We start from the raw sequence: 5,698 nt of genomic DNA, 5'->3' as shown, positions 1-5,698 counted from the left end.
AGACTTCTTTTGTTTGTTCAGTTTAGAACTACAGCTATGCAAATCCTAGTTTACTTAATGTCTAATGTGCTTTAGACAGAACAGAGATCATGCAACTGGGTACAGAATACTTGGAATTAAATTAGTTTCAAATTTAGTATTTTGTTGTGGTCATTGCAGCGTGGAAAAAGATGTCTTTCAGTTCTATAGAAAATTACTTGACTCTATATTAAAAGGTAATACAATTGAATGCAGCATAGATAATATTTTTTGTTGGGTTTTTGTTGTTGTTGTTGTTGTTTTTGGTTTTGGTTTTGTTTTTTTGAGACAGGGTTTCTCTGTGTAGCCCTGGCTATCTTGGAACTCACTCTGTAGACCAGGCTGGCCTCGAACTCAGAAATCCACCTGCCTCTGCCTCCCAACTGCTGGGATTAAAGGTGTGGACTTCCACTGCCTGGCTTCATTGTAGACTCTTTTAAAAAGACTCAAGTATGAATCAAAGAACAGGAGCTAATAAATTAATCACATAATATTGTTATTTTGCTTTTAGATCAGGCTTGTTAACCTCTAATTAGTCTAAAAGTTTTCAATATACATGTCATTTGGATAGTCTAGATAAAGCTGAGTTACTATTCTTATGTCATAGTTTTATATTTTAAGGAAGTTTTGTTTTGATGGAGAAATACCAATACATTAAATTCCCTTTATCCTAGATAAAGTATTGCCACACGGAATTCCCATAGTTTGCCATCTATCAAAGGCAACACAATTTAGTCACCAAAAATAGAAGGAAAACATCCACCTGATCTTCTTCTATAGTAATCAATATGTTTTTCTAACTTTAGAATGTGTTTTTATGTGTATGGATGTTTGCCGACATTTATGCTTGCGCATCTCTTATGTGTTTGGTGCCTGCAGAGTCAGAGAAGAGCTTCAGATGCCCTGGTACTGGATTTATAGATGGTTGTGAGCTGCCATATGGATGCTGAGAACGGTCTATTCTGTAGTCTACAGCCTATTCTGTAGACTAGACTGGCCTCGAACTCAGAAACCCACCTGCCTCTGCCTCCCAAGTGCTGGGATTAAAGGCGTGTGTCACCACTGCCCGGCTATGAGCAGGTAGCTTTATGTCCTCCTACTGCTCCAATTGCCAGCAGCTCCAGTTACCATGTCCCCACCCCCACCATGATGGACTGTAACCCCAGACAATGAGTTAAAACCATTTCTTCGTCTTTGATAGGTATTTTGTCAAAGCAAGGAGAAAAGTCATTAATTATACTACTATATTTTCTTTTCTTTCTTTCTTTTTTTTTTTTTTCTTTTTGAGACAATGTCTCTGTGTAGTCCTGTTTCTCCTGGCACTGAATTAGTTCAGGCTGGAGTTAAACTCATCACAGAGATCTGCCTGCCTCTGCCTCCTGAATACATGACCATCAATATTCTATTTTTTTAAACGATTTATTTATTTACTATATGTAAGTACACTGTAGCTGTCTCAGATGCACCAGAAGAGGGCATCAGATCTCATTACAGATGGTTGTGAGCCACCATGTGGTTGCTGGGATTTGAACTCAAGGCCCTCAGAATAGCAGTCAAGGCTCTTAACCACTGAGCTATCTCTCCAGCCCCAGCAATATTCTATTTTTAAAGTTAGGCTAGAGACATGGATCAGCTGTTAAAGGCTAGGCTCACTACCAAAAATTTATTTTCTCAAAATGTGATTATAGTACAACCTTTCCCTTGAGAATTAGGTACATGGAAAAGACAATATAAAGTAACATAAGCCACATTATTCTAAATATTAATAACAGTATTTATCATGACCAGTCTCAATTAGGTCAAGAATCAGAATCACATGGAAGGCTTTTTAAACTTCCAATTTAAATTGGCATTTCATAACTCTTCTCCCATCTATAAAAATGATTAGGTGCAAAAGTACCTAATATATACAGAAATGTTCTTTTCACAAAGGTAGGATTTGGTTTTATAATTCCTGTTCATTCAGTATCCCACAGTTAGTAATGGATTATGTGGCGAGGCATGCCAATGAGAAAGTGGTTGCTCATCCTTTTTTACTTTTTAAGATTTATTTATTATTTATTTTATGTATATGAGTACACACTGTAACTGTATAGATAGTTGTGAGCCTTCATCTGGTTGCTTGGAATTGACTTTTAGGACCTCTTCTCTTTCCAGTCAGCCCTGCTCACTCTGGTAGATTCCACTGGCTCAGTCCCTGCTCAATTTGGCTCAAAGATTTATTTATTATTATAAATAACTTCACTGTAGCTTTCTTCAGCTGCACCAGAAGAGGGTGTCAGATCTCATTACGGGTGGTTGTGAGCCACTATGTGGTTGCTGGGATTTGAACTCAGGATCTTTGGAAGAGCAGTTGGTGTTCTTACCTGCTGAGTCATCTCACCAGCCCGGATGTCCATCCTTGAAACAAAGGGAAAAGTTATCAAGTTTAATTGATTAAAAAAAAAAAAGTTTCTTAATTTCTTTCAGTTTTCTCCTGCTGCTATTTCAGTCCCCCCACTTCCCCTCCACCCTTTCTCATTTACAAGTTCTGCATCTCTACCTTTAAATTCAAGGTCAGCAGGCGGAACCATCTTGGTGCAAGCCACTGACTAAGAGAGACTCAGAGACTGAAGCAAGGTGCAGAAATCACTCTTTACAGAAGCAATCAAAGCACAGAGCAGAAAGCCAGGAAAAGACAGATTAGGCGACAGACGCATTTAGGAAATGAGAAATTGGTACAGAGGGATCAGCGTCACTGGAATTCCCTATCCTGAGGCGTTCATGTATGTCTTCACTCCCATCCTGCTGCATCACTTCTTTCCCCATGCCAGCCTTGTGGTTATGAAGACCCTAGTCCAGGCTGCGCTAAGAGTGCTCAGTAGGTAGAAAGCACCTAGAGCCAATTCCTGATCGTACTACGAGAAAAGTATACGGGCCTGGTATGCCTGCTAACACTGAGACCTTGCTAGTCAGCCACACAAATTATCCAATTGCTTTGAATAAAGGATGTATGGAGCCAAAATGAGTCCTTGTGGATATTCAGTGGTTACCTGGTTCTTCCGTTCCTTCCTGTCTACATAGCCAGCACTGATGAGGTCTTTTTAGGTCAAATCTAATATCAGTCTCTCTCTCTCTCTCTCTCTCTCTCTCTCTCTCTGTGTGTGTGTGTGTGTGTGTGTGTGTGTGTGTGTCTATCTGTCTATCTCTGTGTATGTATGTACATAAAACTGATTTCTCCCCGGATGGTAGAGTGGACTTCAGGGTCTTGTACGTTACCCAACACAGGAACCACATCCTCAGCCCAGAACCCCATATTCCACTTTTGTTTTGTTTTGTAGCAGGGTCTCATGGTGAATCCATGGCTAGGACTCACTATGTAGACCAATCTGGCCTGGAACTCACAGAGATCCATCTGTATCTGCCCCCACCCCTACCCCTAGGGAGGTGGGACTAAACACCTGTGTCACATGCCCAGCCTCAGAATCTCATTTTCTTAAATGATATGGCAATATGTAAGTTAAGTAGTCACTCTTGACATTACTTTTTTTTCCCTTCTTGAGACATGGTTTCTCTCTGTATCAGCCCTGGATGTCTTGGAACTTGCTTTGTAGACCTGGCTGACATGGGCTACCACCACTGGCTGCTTGTGAATATGAACATGCTTATTGAATCTTATAACATATCTAAAATTTATAATTATAGGCATCCATCAAGAGACAAAATGTAGAAACATACCACTTATTTATTTATTTATTTATTTATTTATTTATTTATTGTTATTATGTGGAATTTACACGTTAATATTTGTGTAGTTTTCCAAATAGTTTAAACTAAATTTCTTTGCTTGATGTTTCTTTTTGTGTATGAATACCTCAAGACATTTGTTGAGTCTTCCTATGAAATTGTTAAGAAAATTTCCATTTCTAGTCTTTTGTTCTTTTATTTAAAGTTTGCTTTACTTTTTGTATGTTTTTAATCATTTTGTGGATTTTTCTTTGGTCATCACTTTCCAGGTATTTTATTTGCTTAGTAAAATACAGACTTAAAGAGCTCTGATACTTCTGTTTGTTTTGCCTATTTCGTCGGCCTTGTGGCAAAATTTTTCCTTACATAACATTTGTAAGGGTGTGAATAGGCGTGGCCCCCATAGACTCCTGTGACTGAATGCTTGGCCCATAAAGAGTGGCACTAATTAGGAGGTGTAGCCTTGTTGGAGGAAGTGTGTCACTGTGGGGGCGGGCTTTGAAATCTCCTATGCTTAAGCTCCACCCAGTGTCACACTCTTCTGCTGCCCCTTGCACGTCAAGATACAGTAGAGCTCTCAGCTCCTCCAGCATCATGTCTGCCACAATGCCCACCATGAGGGTGATAGACTAAACCTCCAAAACTGTAAGCTATCCCCAATTAGATGATTTCCTTTAAAAGAGTTACCACGATCATGGTGTCTCTTCACAGCAATAAAACCCTAACTAAGACACATAGAATTCAAATTTTAATCATTTATTCTTGTATGTTGTAAGGGATTCATTTCTGCCATGAGTTATAGAGCTGTCTTTATCAAGCAAGGACTTTCATACTTGCTTCTGTAGGTGTCGAGTAATATATATTGGTTTTTCTAGACAGGGTTTCTCTGTATAGCCCTGGCTGTCCTGGAACTCACTTTGTAGACCAGGCTGGCCTCGAACTCAGAAATCCACCTGCCTCTGCCTCCCAAGTGCTGGGATTAAAGGTGTGCACCACCACCGCCCGGCTATAAATTGGTATTTTGAATTTGAATTTTTATGGGAACCATCATCCTGAGTCCCATCCTACTGAGGTTATTGGGTTGGAATATATGGGCTTCTCAGCAAGTTCCCTGGGCTGATGGGAAACTTAAAGCTTTCCTTGACTCCCACTTTCTTCACACAATACTAATTCCAGCTCCTTCCATCTTCAGGGGGCACTTCTTTTTCTCCATGTTGGCACTGGAAGCTTGACCCCTGACCTTTATTATAGTGGCTTTGAACTTCTTTGTTATGGATGTTTAAAGGCTGTGAGTTTCCCGTTTCGAATTCACCTTTATGCTTTAAAACACTATATACTGTTTTAAACTAAATAAGGGCTGGAGCAAGGGCCTATCACTTCTAGGTGGAAAGACAACTCTGTTTTCCTATCTTATCAACACATATTATTCAGATCACCCAAAATATCATTGATTCCTTCCCCTTCTTATTCTTTGAATTTTGGCTAGTAGGATAGTAGGGTTAGAAGAGATGGCTCTGGCTAAGTGATAGTGTTCTTCCAGAAGACTTAAGTTCAGTTATGAGCACCCTTGTGGCTGGGAACAGGTCACTCAACAACCACCTATAACTCCAGCTCCAGGGGCTCTGATGCCCTTTTCTGAACTCTCCAAGCAAGTACCGAAGTAATAAAGTGAAAAAACAAAGCTATAGAAACAAGGTTCTGGGAATATAGAAACCAAGTTTTTGAGAATATAGAAACAGGCTTCTAGGAATGTAGAAATAAAGTAAAATAAGGGGGCCATGTTCTAGCTCTTGTAAGCAGCAAGCAGTGTGGAAACAAAGTTTTACAGTGGCAAGCAGCAGCTTCAGACACTGAGGAGTTGTGTTCTAGAGACAGCCAAGGATATGTTGTAAAACAAAGTTCTGGTGGTCAGAATGTTGAGACAGAATGACCAGGCCATTCTGACTAAGCTAAG

This window comes from Mastomys coucha, unplaced genomic scaffold (assembly GCF_008632895.1).
Source record: "Mastomys coucha isolate ucsf_1 unplaced genomic scaffold, UCSF_Mcou_1 pScaffold5, whole genome shotgun sequence".
NCBI lineage: Eukaryota > Metazoa > Chordata > Mammalia > Rodentia > Muridae > Mastomys > Mastomys coucha.
This window is presented reverse-complemented; position numbering follows the sequence as displayed.